At 44.2% G+C, this 20,910-nt stretch overlaps 1 long non-coding RNA gene and 1 pseudogene across 1 annotated transcript in view; one reads left to right on the forward strand and one right to left on the reverse strand.

Annotated features, from left to right (window-relative positions):
• LOC147004844 (uncharacterized) overlaps positions 1 to 20,910 on the forward strand; it is a 233,769-nt gene that overhangs the window by 41,153 nt on the left and 171,706 nt on the right. The window lies entirely within an intron of this gene.
• On the reverse strand, positions 16,679 to 18,377 carry LOC110286722 (ubiquitin-conjugating enzyme E2 Q2 pseudogene; annotated as a pseudogene).

Below are 20,910 nucleotides of genomic sequence, written 5' to 3' on the forward strand. Positions count from 1 at the left end.
TTGAAATCCTGGCAATCCTGCCTCCACCACTCCAAGTCTGGGATTACAGGAGTGTGCTACTGTGCTTGGTTTTATGTGATGCTGAGAATGGAAGCTAGAGATTACTGTATGCTAAGCAAGGACTCTATCAAATGAGCTTTACCTCCAGCCCTGGGATAGAGCTTTTAAGGTTGAAAAAAATAAGTACTCATTTTAGCCTACCTGGAAAGTATAGAAATTGATAAAGGGTACCTTAGTGGGCTGAATTTCCTTGAGGATTTTATCACCCACCCTGGGGCTTTTTGCTTTTTTTTACATTAGGTCCGCTGTCTCTTGTTTTGTTTGGTTTTCCAAGACAGGATTTCACTGTGTGGCCCTGGCTGGTGCTACCTTCTTATATTTTTCACTTCTACTTTACATGAGAGGCAGGGAGAGTATGTAGCACAGGATAGCGTCAACTGTGTGGCCCTCCTACAACCTCCCAAGTGCTGAGGTTACTGGTGCATGCCCACACATATGACTTGTGAGCTGTTCCAATGCCTCTGTCTTCTTCAAGCACTTACACTCATGTTGCACGCACACACACACACACACACACACACACACACACACACACACAGTGAGCCATCTCTCTAGGCTCTCTAATGCTGTTATTATCACTGAACATGAAGGTACTGTCTATATGGAGGGAAAAAATCACTGAACACACAACAAACAACTTTAGAAAAACAATTGCAAAGTTTATAGTGGACAACAGGTTCATATATTCTCCATATAGAAGTATACATAGTAGCACACACCTTCCATCCTAGCACTCAGAAAGCTGAGGCAGGTGAATCTCTTTGAGTTTCAGGCCACCCTAGTGTACATAGTAAGTTCCAGGCCAGCCAAAGTTACATAAGAATGGCCATCATAGGCTCATAAATTTGAATACTTGGTCACCAGGGAGTGGTATACCTAAAAAGATTAGGAATTATGACCTTATTGGAGGAAGCGTCCCTGAGGGTGGGTGTTGGCGTCTCATTTCAGCTGGGCAGTGTAGTACTTTTAATCCTAGCACTCTGGAAGCAATAGGCAGATCTCTGTGAGTTGAAGGCCAGCCTGGTCTACAGAGTAAATTGCAGGACAGCCAGGGCTACACAGAGAAACCCTGTCTCTGAGGCAGGTGGAGGGGGAAGCCCACTCTAAGTTCAGAGCTTCTCTTCTTCCTGCTACCTATGGATGAAGATGTAAAAGCCTCACTCCTGTTCCAGCACCATCTGTGCCTGGATGCTGCCATACTTCCCACTATGATGATAACGGACTAAACATCTGAACAGTAAGCGAGCCTCAGTTAAATGTCTTCCCTTTTAAGAGTTGCTGTGGTCATGTGTATCTCTTCACAGTAATAGAACAGTGGCTTAAGACAATTATATAGTAAAACTCCATCTCAAAACAAACAAACAAACAAGAACAACAACAAAAACCCTTTTGGTCTTAAAATCCCACTTCTAAGAATTTTTTTAAAAGAAATAATTAGTTAGGTCTATTTAGATATGTGTCCAGTGCAAGACTGACACAGAAAGCTGGGAGGAGAATCAATTTGATCTCCAAGAATAAGAAATCAACTGTAGTACACGTGTAACTGTAGTACACAGGGTCAATGTGTTCCTTTGTGACTGTTGGAATAATAAGGTAGAGTTACAGTTACTGACATGGAAAGGTGTCAACATGGGCAACAGTGAGTTGAACAGGACACATACGTTATGTTTGCCAGCAGGGTGATTCCAATTCACCTCAGTGTGTATTTCTTCCCATAAAGTAGTGGCGGGAGTGTGTGAGGTCTAGATATGTTAATAAGTCTGATTTGCTTCTTCCACAATATATCTACATGCCTCCTAAAGTTACATTAAGTTCCATAAAAACATGTGAATGTTATTTGTCAATTAAAAAATAACTGAGCAGGGCCTATGAGATGACTAAGCAACCAAGGGCTCTTGCCTCTAGGCCTCGGCACATGAATTAAGTACCTAGAATCTTGGAACCAACTCCCATGGGTTCCCCTCTGGCCTCTCAACATGTGCCACAGTCTGCATGCCACCCCCCAATAAACAAACAAACAAACAAATGTTAAGATTTAAAAAATAAAATTAGGGAGATGAAGAGATGGCTCAGCAGTTAAGAAGAATGTATACTGTTCTTGCAGAGGACCCAAGTTCAGTTCTCAGCACCCACATCAGGGGGTTCAGGCTCCAGGGAACTCCAGCTCCAGGGGGGTCTAATGCCTCTGACCTCTGAGGACACCTGTCATGTGCTCACCTCCACATGCATATGCATAATCTAAAATAAATCTAAAACACATAAAAAAGCATTCAGCAACATATTCTGAGTGGATATTTCTACATCTCTGGATGATAGGATTATGGTGGAGTTTAAAATTAAATTTGAGTTACTTTTTATTATGTCTAAGAAGAAGTAAATATGAATTACTTGTATATTTTTATTGGGATAAATAGAATCACTGGTGTCTTCTCTCAGTTTTAAATGGTATTTTCTCTTCATTTGTTTGAGACAGGATCTCATGATGTAGCCCAGGCTAGCTTCAGCCTCAGGATCCTCCAACCTCAGTCTCTTGAGTGCTGGCACTCTAGGAACATGTTGCCAAGTCTGGCTATTTTCTTACCTTTCTTTTCTTTTTTGACCTGGACCCCATTTTGTAGACTAGGCTGGACTCACACAGATCCACTTGCCATGTTACATTACGTACATGCATTGGCAGCTAACGAAGCATCAGCGCGAAAGCACAAAGCATGGCTGCTCAGCCTTCCTATGGGCCCCACACACCAGACCCCTCTCTGATTACTCGGAAGTTGAGAATCTTTATTTGCTCAGGGTTCTTGGGGAGCCCTGGAGCGCTGGGAGGTTTTCAATGGCTCCACCTCACCTCATAGCACTTGTCCAGAAACTCCCCGTTTGTCTCACAGCTCATATGAAAATATCTGAGAAGTCTGAATGCTCATTAAAGGGGAGATTTCAATATTTTGTGCTATGGATTCTAAGGGTTCAAATGCAAATTGCCATGGGAGAGTTCTGGCGTCTTTCTTTTCTCGAACCCACAATCTTTGTGTCTATAGAATCTCCAAGTAAAGGGCTGGAGAGATAGCTCAGTGGTTAAGAGCACTGACTGCTCTTCTAAAGGTCCTGAGTTCAAGTCCCAGCAACCACATGGTGGCTTACAACCATCCGTAATAAGATCTGATGTCCTATTCTGGGGTGTCTGAACACAGTGTACTTACATATATAATAAATAAACAAATCTTTAAAAAAAAATCTCCAAGTGATTTGGACTCTGAGCGGCATGAAGCAATGATAATTTTATTGTACATGATGGTTTCCATGGGCCAAGACGTCAAACAGGGACCCTTGGAGACATCTTATTTCAACTTCACAATGCCTGGGCTTCCCTGGGACAAACTAGCAGGCAGGAGCTGGAACCATCAGAAGGGCTCAGTCACCCACACAGCTGGTGGTTGATGCTGGCTGTCAGCCAGCCCTCCTACATGTCCCTGTGGCCTTCTCATGTGGCCCAGGCAAAGCGGGGGCTGAGTCCAAGAGCAAGTATTCTGGGAGAGATCCCAGAAGAATCTGTCTCCTGACCTAGCCTTGGAAGAAGTGAGCATCATTTTACTGTACGCACGGACAGGAGGCCTCGGAAGCCTCTGCCCAAATTCCAGAGAAGGAAACAGAGACCCCAGTCTATGGTAAAAGGGGGTCCATGCTCAGTTTCCCCCTTAATATCTTGAATCCGTATATTTTTTCAATTAATTTTTATATATCAATATTGTATGTGTACACACAGTGTGTGGTGTGGTATGTGTGTGTGTGTGTGTGTGTGTGTGTAGGTCAGGGGTCAGTTTTCTTCCTTTCACCCTGAGTTCTGGGTAATCAACAGCAGGTAGTCAGTCAGACTTACCAACAAGCACCTTTACCCTCTCATTGGCCAGCCTTGATTCTACATTGTTCTGAGGGAAGGTGGGGTAGTAGATATAGCTCAGTGGTAGAGTATTTGCCAAACACATGTGAGGCCTGGGATTTTATCCCTAAGGCAAAAATAAATAAATTATCTCCAAGGATTTTCTTTTCTCTCTGCCTTCCTTTCTGATTTGTCTCCTTCCCCTCCCTTCCTTCCTCCCTTTCTCCCTAACCTTCATCTGTCCTTCCTTTCAGTTATTATAAAAACAGCACAGCCATCAGTGAGGTATTGTTTCACGATGAGAAGGCTTGCCAACAGCGTGGCTCTGACAGTCTGCCTGGTGTCTCCCTAAATCATTTTATTTTTGATGTTTACATTTCATATTCCCATGTAACCATATCTTTTATGCTCTGGAGACAAGAAGGCTGTCTTTTTAAACAACCTTCGTTACAGCTTCCCTAATTATTTCCAAGGAAGAGTTTATGACATTAAAAGCATGAGAGCTGAGTTACTAGTCCTGCTCAGTGCTTCCTATGTGCTAGGCACTGTGCCAAGCAGACCCTTACAAAGCATTAACCTGCTCACTCTCCATAACCTTGTTCCCAAAATATAAATGAGGAAACGAAGGTATGGAGATTTTCCCAAAGTCACGGCGCTATCACACAGAAGAGCCAAGTATCCAACTCTAGTCATATGCCTTCCAAATGTGTATTTTTCGTTTATTTGTTGCTGTTGTTTTGTTTGTTGTTTATTGGAATAGGACTTTACTATAGCCAGGTTGATCCTCCCACCTTGGCCTCCTGAATGCTGGGATTACCTACATGTGCCACATTCCCAGAACATCTATTAGCTGCGATCATATCCATCCCAACTGTATATTATCAGTCACTGCGGCCTATGTCCTCTCTACCACTCACTGCTCCATTGGCCTTTTAGTACCTTGAGCAAAAAGGACTATGCAGCCCCCAGAGGGTCTCAGATGACCAAAATAATGGCATGCCTGGGAAAGGCCTGGGAGGGCAGACAGTGTACCAGCTCCTATCTTGCCCCGCCCTCCTCATTCTTGTCCTCATCTTTATCTTATCTTTGTCTTGTCCTACCCAGCTGACAAGGAGCAGCTCCCATCCTGAAGCTGATCTGTCCTCTCCTGCTGTGTATGACTCCATCCAAAAGTGGCTGGGAGGACTGAAGAGAGTTGGCTAGACCCAGGGTGGTGAAATGTTCAAGAGTCCCAAAGCACTTTGTTACTGCCTTATGGTATTTTTCTCTTGGAACACCAGTAATGCACTTTGGAACTCCTCACTTAGGACAATTTGGAGAGACTGAGCAATTTTAAGTGACTTCCCCATATGGCACAGTCAAAAGACTTTTGAGATCCAAACAAAATTCACTGCAAAGAAATATCCTACAAACAAACTCCTCAGAGTGATCCGGCTCCCCAGGTTGATATGCTAGGAGCTTAATCACTTTGCACATCTTTTCTTTTTTAAAATGATTTATTCTTATTGTATGTGCATTGTTGCTTTGCTTACACGTAAGTCTGTGTGAGGGAGTCAGATCCCTTGGAACTGGAGTTGCCACATGGGTGCTGGAAATTGAATCCAGGTTCTCTGGAAGAGCGGCCAGTGCTTTAACCACTGAGCCATCTCTCCAGCCCCGAGTTGGGGTATCTTAATAATTGTGGTTGCACTTGAACAAAATCCTTCTGAGGAGGCTGTGTGAGGCAGTGAGCATCTCATCAGAAGTCTTGCTCCAAATCTGCAGTGACGCAGCCGAAATTCTGCAACTAATGTGCAGACATAGGTCAAAGAAAGTATTGAAGGGGTTCATCTCATCCTTCCACAGTGTTTCCCAAAAGAAAGTTTTTCAAGACAGACAACCTGTGTGGGAGTTCCACTGGCCAAAAGCACCACGTATTCAAAGTAATAAATGAAGCATTTGTTATTTCAATAGTGAATGATATAGCATAGGTCCCTGAGGTAGACTTTTTGAAAGCCAGAGAGAAAGGAAAGAGAAAAGACTTCTTAAAGTATGCAGTTTGGGTCGGGACATTTGCCAGGAAAAGCTGGGTAATGAAGGATTAAAATGAAAACAAAATTGGAAAGGAAGCAAGGGTAAGGAAAGGGCCATGGGGATAACGAGCTGTAGAAATGAGCATGCAAGAGAAGAGATCTGAGTCCCATTGTGAGAGGTGCGGTGGGGAAAGCAAGCCAAGTTCAAACTCAGGAAGAAAGAAAACCCGGCAGAGGCAGCAAATACAAGAGCCTAGGGGAAAAGATGAATAAGGAACTAGAAGAGAAAGAGAAAAAGGAAGTGATTTTAACAGGAAATGGACCAAAATAGACATGGACTGTGTCATTTGAAGGGGAACAGGGAAATCAAGGGGAGGGGAGGTTTTCTGTTCAAAGTAGAGACTATTTAAAGTGCTCTCGAATCCTCTCTCAGTGAGTTTCAGAGGACAAGAGCGTGGGATGGAGAAGGAAAAGCTGGCTAGGTGGTTTGGGTGGGGCCCTGGTCACAGCTCAGGATGTAGTAGGTCTGATTGCTTTGGTGGCTTGCTCTGATCAGTCTCCTCCTCAATCTTCTACTCACCCCTGCCTGCCTGCCTGCCTGCCTGCCTGCCTGCCTGCCTGCCTGCCTGCCTGCCTGCCTTCCCTCCCTCCCTTCCGCCCTTCCTTCTTTCCTTCCTCCCTACCCCCAAAGGCTTGTGGTAGGAGTAGAACAAAGGAACATTCGGGGCTATGCATTCAGGGCCCGAGAGATGGTTCAGGGAGCAAAGGCACTTCCTGCCAAGCCTTAGCCCTCCACTCACCTGGTGGAAAGAGAAAACCAGCTCTCACAAGTGAGCCTCTAACTTCTGCCTGAGCACCATAGCATTCACACACACACACACACACACACACACACACACACACACACTAAACAAACAATAAACAAATACATGTAAACAATAATTGAAAAGAACGCATTGAGAAGGAAGGATGGAGGCCCTGGCTCATGACAACTTCTGAGCTGCAAACATCACAGCAGGGGCCATCCCTTGCCTTGAAGGTCTTGTCCCTCTACTTCAAGTACCAGGTAATACCCATTTAGCTGTGATGCAGACTTTCTATGCTTGAGGACATACATTGCATTTGGGTGGAATATTTCTCCACATGCTGGGATTCAGAACTGAGATTCTTGCAGCTCATGGTATCTCAACCTCAAAAATTTTGTCTCTGTAGCTGGAGTCACAGTTCTGCACATTGTTAGCCACACTTCTACTTTTGACTCTCTCTTGCTCTTATACTTGCTCAGATACTTTAAGAGTCTGCCTTGAGAACCCATCTACTTCTGAACGTTTTCTGTGGCTCTGGATCTTGCCTTAGTATTGCCAAGAGCATTCTAGAGACAAGTAACTGTTACCCGTTGCCTATTGTCTCCTGGGTGTCTAAGCATTGTCTATGCCTGGACTTGTAGCAGATGTACAAGTGCCCTTAGGGAAACTATGTTCACTTCTGTCTGTCTGTCTGTCTGTCTGTCTGTCTGTCTGTCTATCTATCTATCTATCTATCTATCTGTCTCTCTGTCTCTCTTTGTCTCTTTGTCTCCCTCTCTGTCTCTCTGTCTCTCTCTGTCTCTTTGTCTCTTTGTCTCTCTGTCTCTCTCTCTCTCTCTGTGTGTGTGTGTGTGTGTGTGTGTGTGTGTGTGTGTGTGTATGTATGAATATACATTGGCATGTGTGGAGGCCAAAGATTGTTGTCAGGTATCTTCCTTAATTTCTCTCCACCTTAGTTTTGGACAGGGCCTCTCACTGAACCTATGGCTCTCAGTTTTCACGAGACTGGCCAGCCAGTGAGTCTCCCAATATTGCCCCCCCACACACACACACCGCAACGTGGGTGGGTACATGAGATCCAAACTCAAGATTTTGTGCTTGCTTGGCAGGCACTTTACCTGAGCCAACTCTCTGTCTCCACAGCTCTGACCTTTCTAATCACAGCTGTCAGCTATACTGGACTGCTCTTAACCCACAAGCTGGGTTTGTGGCCCCACACCCCTGCAGGTGTGCCCACCTCCACAGCATCTGCCTCATTCCAGAGGTGTCAGCTGCAGCTCAAGTGGTCATGCCTTCCAGCCTGCCTACCTTACTACTGCCAACTTGATCATTCTCAGATGGCTTTTTGGACTTAAAAAAAAAATCAATAGCTTGCTTCAGTATTTTCAAAATATTTTACTAGTAAGGTTGTATATTTAACTACACTGGAGCCAAGAAGAGACTAGGAAAAACACACTTAAAATTCAGAGACGTGGCAGATACTGACATTGGCCCTTTCATAGTCCCTTGGCACTCACTTTCCAGCACAAGACCAATACTTTTATTGCAAGAACCTGTGGCCAGCGGTTTGCACACTTTCCCTTGGCTATGGCCAGCACAAGAAAGAAGGGATGTGCCAAGGAATGAAACTGGGATTCAGCTTAAGATAAATACACTAGCTTCCTGCCTTCAGAGGTGTGTGTGTGTGAGTGTGTGTGTGTGTGTGTGTTTTGGATGGGTACACAGTGCCTCTTCCATAGTAGAGCCTCAACTGCCCATAACTACAACATGTTCAGTAACTCATCCCACTTCTCTTCCTTATCTTGCTTGTATCATTTGCCAACCCTCCTACCAGCATATCCCGAGATTCCCTCTCTCCTCGTACATCAAATTAACGCTCATTTATTTGCCAGTGGGTCAGACTAAGACATCTCAGGATTAAGGTAAAGGGTTTCATCTTTTTTTTTTTTTTTGAGAAAAACTTTGAGCACTACACGATAATACTTTTTGTTTGTTTGTTTGTTTGTTTGTTTGAGGCAGGGTTTCTCTTCGTAGCCCTGGCTATCCTGAAACTTTATAATGTAAACCAGGCTGGCCTCAAACTCACAGAGCTCCATCTGCCTCTGCCTCCCAAGCACCACCACTGCCTGGCTTTGATAATACATTTTCAATGCTCTGATATGAGAAAAGCAACCAGCAAAGTTTCCCAGGAACTGTACTCTCTAGACAGGCCACATGAGTTATACTGGCTTTTGAGATATTTCAAGAGTTTATGAGAGGATTTTTGTTGTCAAATCAATTTAGATCACAGAAAACTAAGCAAGTTTCTTCACCTCACTACTACTGTAGGAAGCATAGGACCTTGCAGATTTTCAGATGTCTTCCCATGTTCATCTCATGATCCTTTTGCCTCAGCCTCCCAAGTACTGTGACTGTAGGCCTGTGCCATCATGCCTGGCTGGAACATAAAACTTTATATGCAAAAACTAGTGGAATAATGAAGCAATCAGACCATACCTAATCAGTCAGATGCACATGACTTATAATGCATTATATATACAACATACATAGATTCTCTACACCAATGGTTCTCAGCCTTCCTAATGCTACAACCCTTTAATACACTACTTTATGTTGTGGTGACCCCCAATCTCTGCCTTAGAGAACAAAAGTTTTTTATTTCTACTTCATAACTGTGATTTTGCTACTGTTCTGAATCATAATGTAAGTATCTGATATTTAGGATATCTGATAAACCAAACCTTAGGGAGTCTTGACCCACATATTGAAAACCACTGAGTTCGGCTTTGTAGACACTGCTGTTCCCTGTTGCTGCTTGCTGCAGCCACGGTCAACCCCACTGTGTACTTCACATTGGGGTGATGGTGAGCCCTTGGGCCATGTCTCCTTCAAGCTATTTGCAGGCAAAGTTCCAGGGACAGCAGAAAACTTTCCTGCTCTGAGCACTGGAAAGAAAGAGTTTGGATATAAGGATTCCTCCTTTTGCAGAATTATTCCAGGTTTCATGAGCCAGGGTGGTGATGGCACACACCATAATGGCACTGGTGGCAGGTCCATCTACAGGGAGAAATTTGAGGATGAGAAGCTCATCCTGAAGCAGGTCCTGACATCTCCTTGTCCATGGCAAATGCTGGACCAGACACTAATGGTTCCCAGGTTTTTATCTGCACTGCCAAAACTGGATCTCAAGCATGTAGTCTTTAGTGAAAGAAGGCATGAGCATTGTGGAAGCCATGAGCATTTTGGGTCTAGGAACTGCAAGACCAGCAAGATCACCATTGCCTACTCTGCACAGCTTGACTTGGGGGCATCTTATCCACCAGACGATTCCTTCTGTAGCTCAGGAGAGCGCCCCCACCCCACCTGCTCACAGTACCCTGTAATCTCTGCTCTTACTAAAGCTCTGTGGGTTCCATATTTTCCTCATTCCCCTCCAAATCTAGCTGGACTGCAAAGTTGAGTTTATGATTATGAATAAAACTAAATAAGAAAAAAAAAGACTATTGATTTCGAAGAACCACTAAGTAAACTATGTAAGGAGATAAAGTCAGTAACTACTCACCATTCAAGATGGAATTATAGACAATACTCTAGTAACCTACTGGGAGGTAGGAAAAATGAGACAGAAATGGAAAGCAGAGAATAGAAAGTAAATTTCAAAGTTAAGATTTGCATATCAATAATTATGTTAAAGTTAATGGCCTGATGTACCAACCACAAGGCACAGATTAGCAAATGGACCAAGTTGTCTCTAGCTGCATATGTATCGAAAGATGGCCTAGTCGGCCATCACTGGAAAGAGAGGCACATTGGACTTGCAAACTTTATATGCCCCAGTACAGGGGAATGCCAGGGCAAAAAGAATGGGAATGGGTGGGTAGGGGAGTGGGGGGGGGTATGGGGGACTTTTGGGATAGCGTTGGAAATGTAATTGAGGAAAATATGTAATAAAAAATATATAAAAAAAATAAATAAAAATGGACCAAGAAACATACTGCTGATATGATAGTAGTTTGAAAGTAAAAACACAGACCAGTATGTAATTCAAATATTCATAAAAAGAAAGTAGTAATAATATCAGATAGAGTGCAGAGAAAACAAAATGCCAGTGATACATATTATTACATTACATAATAATCAAAGAGTTATTACACCAAGAAGGCATCAATTTCTATGTGTATCTGCTGCAAACTATGGACCTAGGCATGTGAATTTAAAATTATAGGGTTGAGGGCTAGAGAGATTGCCCAGTGGTTAAGAGTACTTCTTACTCTTGGAGAGGACCTGAGTTCAGTTCCCAGCACCCACATGGAATGGCCTGTAACTCCAGCTCTAGGGAATCTGCCCTCTGCCCTCCAAGTGCACCCACACTCACACACTCACTCATACACACACACACACACACACACACCACATACATACAAAATTAAAAATAAAGCCTATAAGAAAAGTTGTAGAACTAGAAGGAGAATGGACAAATCCACAACACAGCCAAGTTGTCAATGCTCTTCTTTCAACAATTAATAAATAGCTAGGCAGAAGATGATACAAACCCATCCACCAACTGGCTGGAATCAACATAGAACAATCCAATTGACAGTAGAAAAAATTTCCCCCACCGAGCGGTGGTGGCACACGCCTTTAATCCCAGCACTTGGGAGGCAGAGGCAGGTGGATTTCTGAGTTGGAGGCCAGCCTGGTCTACAAAGTGAGTTCCAGGACAGCCAGGGCTATACAGAGAAACCCTGTCTCGAAAAACCAAAAAAAAAAAAAAAAAAAAAAAAAAAAAAAAAAATTTTTTTTTTCTTTTTTTCCCAACTGCCCATGGAACATATACCAAACATATACCAAGCCCCTGGGCCATAAGACCAACCTTAGCAACTTCCAAAGGAATTATATATATTGTGTAGTCACTGCCTTGTGACATACTCAATAGCAGAAAGCTAATGAGAATATTTCCCAAGCTTTAGAAACTAAACTTACCACTTAAAAAAACAAAACAAACAAACAAGGGACAACAAACAGGAAATCTCAGGTTAATCTAAAAAGGATGCTGGATTAAGTAAGGATAAAAGTCAAAAATTATGCTATCAAAATATAGGGCACATAGCAATACTGAGAAAGTTAGAGCAACAGATACTAACGGCAAAGAAGGGGGAAACTTCCTAGCCTGTGATTTAATCCCACCTCAAGAACCAAGAACAAAATCCAGTGTGGGAAGGGGGAAATTAAAAACAGGAGAGGAAAGAGCTCAGTGACACTGAACCCAGGAAAAAAAGAGAAAGAAACAAAAAGCTTATTCTTTGCAAAGGTCAATAAAATTTGGGGTGGTTATACAAACCCATACATGTGACAGTATGACAGAACTATCCACATGGCTTTCGCCAGTGTTAATGTCCCGGTTTCTCAAACTACACAGTAACTATAGGGAAGTAAGGTGAGGGCTTCATGAGACCTGTCTAAATCACCTTTGCACTGTCCTGGGGCTCCACTATCTCAAGGCAAAAGGGAGCTGGGTGTGGAGGCATCCCTGGAATCCCAGCAATCAGGAGGCTGAGGCAGGAGGTTCTTGAATTCAAGGCCAGCCTGGTCTACGGAGTTATATATTATCTCAAAAAGAATGAATACTTAAAAAAAAAAAAAAAACCTTTAATTCAAGGAATTCATATGATGTTATGTTTTACAGTGTTTTCTAAAATTCCTGACAGGAAAACTACAGGGTGTTGAGTTTATAACAATGTTCTTAATAATACAAGGTTCTTGTATTGGTGACTTTCCAAGAGCCTGGCTTTCTTTCTCTAAAGGTTGTCTGGTCTCTCAGGTTCTGTCTTTGGTTTTTTTGAGACAGGGTTTCTCTGTATAGCCCTGGCTGTCCTGGAACTTACTTTGTAGACCAGGCTGGCCTCGAACTCAGAAATCTGCCTGCCTCTGCCTCCTGAGTGCTGGGATCAAAGGCGTGCTCCACCACGCCTGGCTGGGTTCTGTCTTAATGGTGCCTGGGAGGGAACAACCAGCTTCAGACAGAACTGCTTGTTCCAGACACAATACTTTCTCAATGTGGATAGAATCCACTTTGGCTTAGCTACCACACATGTTCTTGCATCCTTTTCAATATATTTGTGTGTGTGTGTGTGTGTGTGTGTGTGTGTTGAGACAAGATAGTCTGGAATTCACTGTGTAGCCCAAGCTGACACAGAACTGTTGACCCTCCTGTCTCAGGCTCCCTAAAGCTGGTATTACCAGTGTGTGCAATAATGCCCTGTCCTAGTCTTATAGTGAAATAAACTCTTCAGAAAGAGAGAGAAACAGAGACAGAGAGAGATCGAGAGAGACAAAGACACAGAGACACACAGAGTGTGATAGATAGAGACAGATAGACAGACAGACAGACAGACAGACAGACTGTGGCTTGCATAGAACTCACTATGAGGCCCAAAGCTGGCCTCAGCCTCACAGAGATCCATCTGCCTTTGTCTTCTGAGTGCTCTATAGATTTAAAGGTGTGCTCTACCATGCCCACCGTAAAGTAGTTTTCCACTCTGTTAGCTAGCTATCCAGAAGAAAGGCCATCTTTCATCTGACAAGTGAGCTGTAAAAATGTCAGTCGGTATGGCTTTCAGCCTTCACTCCAGCCACTCTTGCCCCAAATCTTCTGCAGCCATGGAGGTGAGGGACAGACGTGGCTCTGATTTCAAGAAGGAATTTGTGATTCAGCTGCAGGGACTAAAGGTAGCAAATTGTCTCAGCAGGTAATGCTGTCACTGTTTGCTTCAACTCTTTGTTTTTGAAAGAAAAGATTTGTGCCTTAGATGGTGCTCATGCCTTTGATCCCAGCACTTGGGAGTCAGAGGCAGGCTGTGAACTCTGTGAATCCCAGGCCAGCCTGGTCTACACAGTGAGTTCCAGGACAGCCAGGGCTACACACAGAAAAACTCTGACTCCAATTCCCCACACCCAGCAAATAATAATAATAATAATAATAATAATGATAATAATAATAATAATAATAATAATAATAATAATAATAATAATAAATGGTGCCAAGCCAGACGTGGTAGCATATACCTTTAATTTCAGCATCTTGGAGGCAGAGGCAGAGGCAGAGGCAGAGGCAGAGGCAGAGGCAGAGGCAGAGGCAGAGGCAGAGGCAGAGGCAGAGGCAGAGGCAGAGGCAGAGGCAGAGGCAGAGGCAGAGGCAGAGGCAGAGGCAGAGGCAGAGGCAGAGGCAGAGGCAGAGAGGCAGAGGCAGAGGCAGAGGCAGAGGCAGAGGCAGAGGCAGAGGCAGAGGCAGAGGCAGAGGCAGAGGCAGAGGCAGAGGCAGAGGCAGAGGCAGAGGCAGAGGCAGAGGCAGAGGCAGAGGCAGAGGCAGAGGCAGAGGCAGAGGCAGAGGCAGGCAGATCTTTGTGAATTTGAGACCAAGCTTGTCTAGAGAGTTCCAGACCTGCCAAGACAAATGAGACCCTATGTCAAAAGGGGGGGGCAGGTAAGGATCTTTAATCCTATATTTGGAAGCTATAAGACATGTGGATTTCCATGTGTTTGAGGCCAACCTGGCCTTCCTAGCAAGTTCCTGAAAGTACATTATCTGAGTTTTTATTCTTATTATTTAAATGTATGGTACAGTATTAATAACTATCTTTAATGGGAGGCACAGAGAAGTGGATCTTTGAGTTCAAGGCCAACTTGATCTACAGAGCAAGAGTTCCAGGACAGGCAGGGTTACATAGAGAAACCCTGTCTCTAAAAAGTCTAATAATAATAACAGCAACAACAGCTATCTTTAAACTATTTCATTTTTATTTGTAACTGTGTATATGCATGTGTGTCTCAGTGTGGATTTGTGAATGCAGTGCTCAGAGGTCAGAGGCACGGGGTGGCCGGCAGTTGTGCGCTGCCTGGGGTGGATGCTAGGAGCAAGCTCAAGTCCTCTGCAAGAGCAGGACAATGCTCTTAACCGATGAGCCAGCTCTCTAGCCCCAGTCGTTTTCATGATTGTTTGTACATTCAATTCAGTTTTATAAAGCTTACCATGTACTACTTAATAAATCTGCGATGACAAAGGGAACTAAAGCTATCAATGTTCAGATATCAATTAGGGTGTGTGTGGCAGAATTCGGTAGTGTGTTCAAGATTTAGCTATAGGCTTGAAGAACTTTAATGGTTAAGGAATTGTAATGCTTTAAATGATTCTGCCTTGTCACAGTTTACCAGAACTGGCCAAAACATTGTGTAAATGTAACCAAGTGAGGGAGAATGCCAGAAAAATGAAATGGGGTGCGGGGGGTGTGGGGGTCCTGGTGGGACTGAAGCCTAGGGACTTGTGAATGCTACACACTGGTTACACCACTGAGCTGCTTTCCTAGTTCCCCCTATACACATGCCCCTTTTCATTTCTAATTTTTACTCTTTTTAAAAATTATTTTTTTGTTTTGTCTTGTTTACAATTTGTAATTTTGAGATGGTATCTTAACCCAGGCTGAATGGGAACTATAATTGCCCAGTCAGGCCTTGAACTACCAAGCCTCCTGCCTCAAGATCCTGAGTAATTGGGATTACAAATCTGGGCCACTAGGCCTGGCCCACAAATTGTGATTGCCTGCCCTCATAACCAAAATAGAATTTAAAATTTTGAATATATACAATAATGCACAAAGCCATGTCTCCTGGGTATGGTTAATGTAGTTGATATGTGAATGTTAAAGCAGTTGTAGGGGAGGGGGACGGTGCCCTGGGTAAAGTGCTTGCTGCATGAGTCCCAGGACCTGCGTGTGCATCTCCAGTACCCACACGAGAAGCTGGATATCCTGGCACTTGCCTGTAATCCCAGAGCTGCAAAGTTGTAACTGGGAAGCTCTATAATCCAAGAGCTGGGACTCACTGGCTAACCAAGCCTAGACCACTGGTGATCTCCAGGTTCCATGAATGATTCTGTCTCAAAAATAACAAAGTAGAGGGGCTGGAGAGATGGCTCAGCCATTAAATGCATACTAGTCTTGCAGAAGACCCAAATTTGGCTTGATGCCTTCCAGCCCCTGAATACATCTGCACTCGAGTGCATATACCCCACTCCACACACATTCATACACAATTAAATCCAACCATTACCAACCTAAGGGGACACAACTGGGTGAGGTAAGAAAATGGAAAGTACACTGATTTGAGTCACACCCTATAAAGGAATTGACACACACAAAGTTCCTATTAGTTCTTTGATGCCCAGTCATTCATTGTTATGACAGTAGAAAAAAATTAGAAGTCTCCAAATTAAGTACTCATGGAGCTTAAATATGTAACTTCAGCTGAGCAATTTATAAAGCTTATCAGTCTACAACAAATTGCAGCATCCCGTTAGTAAAATGGAAAGGAAGAATGGCAGTGTTTCACAACTAACCCAAAGCTGTAGACTGTGGCTCTGCTTCATAAAAAGTAGCGAACCAATAAGAAACAAATTCATCAGTACCTGGGACATAGAGGCAGAAGGATCCAGAGCTCCTGGCCAACCTTGGGTAGCTGAAACCCTGTTTCAAAGAAGGGGCAGAGGAAGCAGAGAAAGAGTTTGCTAAGCACGACCAGTGCAAATGACTGCTAACAAGCCTTAAGTGGCTTGGCCTTGATTGCTTTGCCCAAGTAGAGTATAACTGTTTCAAGAGTCCAGCCTTAGGAAATAGTTCATATCATAATCTGGCCATAAAAATGTTATTAATTCACGAGCAAAGTTCTTATCATTATTTAGGCAATCAAACGGCTTTACACCCTAAAAGACTGTAGTTGAGAAGACATAACCATTCAAGTGGGAACACAACTCAAAGGGATGGGTCGTGTAGCATGCAGGAGGCCCTGGGCTCCATCCGCAGCATCACACAAACAAAACACAGAGACCAAAAAACTCTTTTAAGCCAGTATTGGACACTGGAAAAACTTTTATTGGCACTAAATGGAACAAATGTTTGTAAATACTCATTATCCCCCCTCCCCCAATAGTCCAATAAACAAAAATTATCTATAAAGTCACAACTGACTGGCCTACTTAACACATTTCACGGAATCAAGGAAAACAGATGATGAAAAAAATGGACACTATGATTATTTATCAGGGGAAACCACAGTAAAGGCTCACAGTTCAGCCCAAGACCCCCACAGTAAGCAAAATGAAAAGGTTGGGACTTCTACTGGTGGCCAGTTGACAGTTTATCCACTAAAACACCAATTAGCTAATATCTTCCGCACTACTGTTACAAAGATATGCAAAGCTTGTGTCTTTAAAGCTACCTTGTTCCAAATACACGGCAGTCTTCTATTTACCCATCTTCCTTTGGAGGAGTGAACCAGCCCTTTTTCTCATGCATCTGCACAACGGAGTCATAGGACTGTTGGGCTGTTTCTAGATTATATTGATTCTTATCTGCTCCAAAGCGCACCCTGGCCTTGCCTTTGACTAAGGTGGCATTGATCTGCATGATGACTGATTCAATGGAGTAGGCGCTGCTCCAGCCCTGTTTGGTGAGCAGTTCCATACACAACGCCCCTCCACCCAAAACATACCCTCCAGAGAGAATAGGCAACTCGACGCGAACAAATGGAGGATCAAATGGAAAGTTATCTTTGAAAGAGAAGTTAAGCAAAATATAGTCAATGCCTTCTTTTTCATTCAAGAGCTGAAGGTCACCGTACAAGGGACTATCAGGGTCAACCTTCCTCAGTTTAACGTGCCAGTCATATAAGCTGTCGTTTATCAGTTCCACGGAATAAGTCCCCGATTTGTAGCTCTGCGATCTGTATATATCTTTGAGTTCTTTCATAAGTCTGTTTGAAGCGTGCACCGAGCCAGACACGGTACCATTCAAATGCTCTTGCCTTTGGCTCTTCTTGATATTCTCTAATATTGCCAAATGCTCTTTCTCAAGCCCTTCATCCTCTGACTTTTTCTCGCTACTAGCCTCTTCTTCTTTTTCTTCTTCTTCTTCTTTCAGCTCATAATGGTCCAAGTCTTCCACCCCGTCAGCTGCATCTTCACCTTCATCTTCTGAAGGCACCTCTTCGATGGTCGCCTTCTGAGCCATGGGGACCGGCTGGTCCAGCATCTCCACATCCAGGTGCTCAGGCAGGTTATATAAGCTGCAGAGTTTACAGATCAGCCACTTGAGCTGCTGACGAAGCGAACTGTTGGGCTTCGAATCTTCCAGTCGTTCCAGGATCGATGTGAGATCTGGATCGTCAGAGTCCACAAACCATATCGGCGGCGAAGATGGGTAGGACTCGGTGATGGAGCAGTGTAGGGTGAGCGGCGGCGAGGGCGGGCTGCCCGCGGGCGCCGGCGGCACCAGGAACTGACACTGCAGCTCATCCAGCTGCCAGCTCACGATGCGCAGCCGCTCGTGGTCCTGGTCGAAGATGGACGCTAGGAACTCCAGCTCGGCCTTAAGCCCCGACGACATCCTTCCTCTCAGGTCCTCTGAGACGAGTGTGGAAGCAAAGCAGCCCCGCGAGACGCCTGCTGGGCTGCTACCGCCCCTGGGGCCGCCGGGCCGGGCTCCTGCGGCTCCGCCTCTGCCCGCCTCCGCGACCCGCAGAGCGTGGCCGCCTCAGTCATAAGTCTAAGCACTGTGTCGCACAATGATCTACAGGGCCTTTTCATCTTGCATAACGGAACCTTTTGTTCTTTTTTATTATTATTATTATTATTTTGTTTTGAAACATAGTCTTGAATAATGGGGGTTGGTCTTGAACTCTGTGTAGCCAAAGATGGCCTTGAACGCCTGAACCTCCAGCCTCTACCTTCCTCCTCCCCCAGTGCTGATTTCACAGCGCCACCACACCCAGTTTATGGCCTACTGGGAATGGAAGCCAAGGCCACATGCATTCTAGGCGTGCAAGCTATGGCCCCAAGCTGATTTTAAAAGAAATTTGAACATCTGATCTTTCTACCCTCACCTCCTGGATGGTGGGACTACAGGAATGCACCACCACAGCTAGTTTGTGTAGTGCTAAAGGCTAAAGATGGAACCCAGGGCTTGGAGCATGTAGGCAAGCATTCTACAACCTGAGCTACATTCCCGGTCGGTTGTTTTCTTGATTCATTTCAACAGTCATTTTAGTTGCTTCCATATCGTGTCTATCTTGAATACTACTACAGTGAACATGGCTCACTGATTTCAGAGCTGAGAGATGGCTCAGCAAATAAGTATCACTTGATACTCAAGCATGAGAAGTTCAAATCTTCAGCGCTTGTATAAAAAGCTTGGCCTAGCCTAACACATGCCTGTAATCCCAGTGCTGTATGAGAGGCAGACTGGGAGGTTGTCTTGCACATACAAAACACAGACACTGAGTTGGGGAGGCAGAGAGGAGAGAGTGTGTGAGTGAGTAAGTGAGTGAGAGAGAGGGAGACAAACAGACAGAAAGACAGAGAGCGAGGAGAAAGAGAGGAGAGAGCTCCTGCTTTTGCTTCTAATAAGCACAAGCAGGCTTGGTGGACTCAGAAGGCTTTAGGTTGTGCATAGATTTGTTTGGTTTTTCGAGACAGGGTTTCTCTGTGTAGCCCTGGCTGTCCTGGAACTCACACTGTAGACCAGGCTGTCCTGGAACTCAGAAATTCGCCTGCCTCTGCCTCCCAAGTGCTGGGATTAAAGGTGTGTACCACCACTGCCTGACCTGTACATAGATTTTTTTTTTTTAAAGGAAACTTCACAGCTATTTCCAGCCCAGCAAGGGCCCAATTTCTCCACATCTTTGTTATCACTAGTCATCTTTTTCTTTTATTATTTACTTATTTGTTTTTATCATGCCCCCTGTGAGGTGTGACAAGATACCTCTTGGTGATTTTCATCTGTGGTTTGCTCATAGTTTAGTGAAGATGAGGGGTTTCACAAGAGTCTCAACACTTCTCATGAGAAATGCCTGTTGACTCCTTTGTCCATTTTAGTGTTTTGTTTTTTCTGGTTTTTCGAGACAGGGTTTCTCTGTTATCTCTGGTTGTCCTGGAACTCACTCTGTAGACCAGGCTGGCCTCGAACTCAGAAATCCTCCTGCCTCTGCCTCCCAAGTGCTGGGATTAAAGGCGTGCGCCACCACTGCCCAGCTACTTTGTCCATTTTAAAATCAGGTTTTTGTTCTGTTTTGCTGTTGAGTTGTTAATATTTTGTTATATTAACAAGATTTTTCATCTTTGTACTAGCTGGTTTTGTGTGTCAACTTGATGCAGGCTGGAGTTATCACTGAGAAAGGAGCTTCAGTTGAGGAAATGCCTCCATGAGATCCAACTGTAAGGCATTTTCTCAATTAGTGATCAAGCAGGTAAAGGCCCCTTGTGGGTGGGACCATCCCTGGGCTGGTAGTCTTGGGTTCTGTAAGAGAGTAGGCTGAGCAAGCCAGGGGAAGCAAGCCAATAAAGAACATCCCTCCATGGCCTCTGCATCAGCTCCTGCTTTCTGACCTGCTTGATTTCCAGTCCTGACTTCCTTGGTGATGAACCAGTATTGAAGTGTAAGGCGAATAAACCCTTTCCTCCCCAACTTGCTTCTTGGTCATGATGTTTGTGCAGGAATAGAAACCCTGACTAAGACAATCTTTATTTTTCATTTCTGTGTGTGGGTATTTTGCCTGCACGTATGTATGTGTGTGAATCAAGTGAGTGCAGTACGTGTGGGGGCCAGAAGAAACTGTCAGATCCCCTAGGACTGGGTTGTGAACTGCCATGTGGATGCTGGGAATTTAACTCATGTCCTCTTAACTGCTGAGCCATCTCTCCAGGCCAAGATATTAACCTTTTTTGTTTGTTTGTTTGTTGTTTTTTTTTCTTCGAGACAGGGTTTCTCTGCAGAGCCCTGGCTGTCCTGGAACTCACTCTGTAGACCAGGCTGGCCTCAAACTCAGAAAGATCTGCCTGCCTCTGCCTCCTGAGTGCTCGGATTAAAGACGTGCGCCACCACCACCCAACCAAGATATTAATGTAAAATTATTATGTGTTTATTTTGGGTAAGGGTCATGTGGGGAGGTCAGAAGACAACTTGGTGGTATCCTTTCAAACTCAGACTGTCAGGCTGACAGCAAATGCTTTTGCCCACTGAGCTATCTTGCCAGTCTGGAATATTTTTAAAAGTTTTTTTTTCACATGGATGGCTATTCTGACCAGGAGTTTCTTAGTCTGATGTAATTTTCTGTG

This window comes from Mus caroli, unplaced genomic scaffold (assembly GCF_978045245.1).
Source record: "Mus caroli unplaced genomic scaffold, Mus_caroli_1 scaffold_5, whole genome shotgun sequence".
Classification (NCBI taxonomy): domain Eukaryota; kingdom Metazoa; phylum Chordata; class Mammalia; order Rodentia; family Muridae; genus Mus; species Mus caroli.